The sequence below is a fragment of the Rhinolophus sinicus genome, chromosome 10, assembly GCF_057876585.1.
Source record: "Rhinolophus sinicus isolate RSI-liver-muscle chromosome 10, RSI-T2T, whole genome shotgun sequence".
Lineage (NCBI taxonomy): Eukaryota > Metazoa > Chordata > Mammalia > Chiroptera > Rhinolophidae > Rhinolophus > Rhinolophus sinicus.
This window is the reverse complement of record NC_142510.1, coordinates 7,501-8,156: the sequence shown is the minus strand read 5'-3', so window position 1 is coordinate 8,156 and position 656 is coordinate 7,501.

Genomic DNA, 656 nt, shown 5'->3' with positions numbered 1-656 from the left:
TGATATATTTTCTGCATCATTATAGTCTTCTATGGTCACGTTCAGTCTCATTGACAGAAACATCACGATGTGATGCATTTCTAGAGACACAGAATGCAACTGAATGAAGACCTCAAAAATGAATGCATCCATCTTCAGTCATTTGTCATAGGAGGAAACCATTCATTCAGGTAGAGTCTTTTCACAAAAATGGTGATGGACAATGGAGTATCCCCAGGTGTAGGAATCAAATGGGGCCCTTAACTTACACCATAAAATACTGACTCGAGATAGATCGAATTCTCACATGCGTGAGGTTAGATTAAGAAAGCTAAAGGAAAACATCGTGATGAATGTCTGACCTAGGACTTGACCATGGTTTCTGTAATCTGACACCAAAGCAGAAGTAATGAAACAAATAATGGAAAAATGATATTTACTCAATATTGAAAACTTGTGTACCAACAGAAGCTATGCAGCTGCATTATTTGAGTGCAGACATAGTTCCTGTAATGCTATTCAAAGTTTTCACGTTTGAAATTAACGGAAAGTAAATTACAATTCTACACAACAATGTCAAAACCAGACCACGAAAGCAGAAAGACATGCATTTCATAGAGTCCAAGCCCTATGCATATCCAAGTTCACTGAAGGAGGTGAAGCTGTTCACCCCTGTT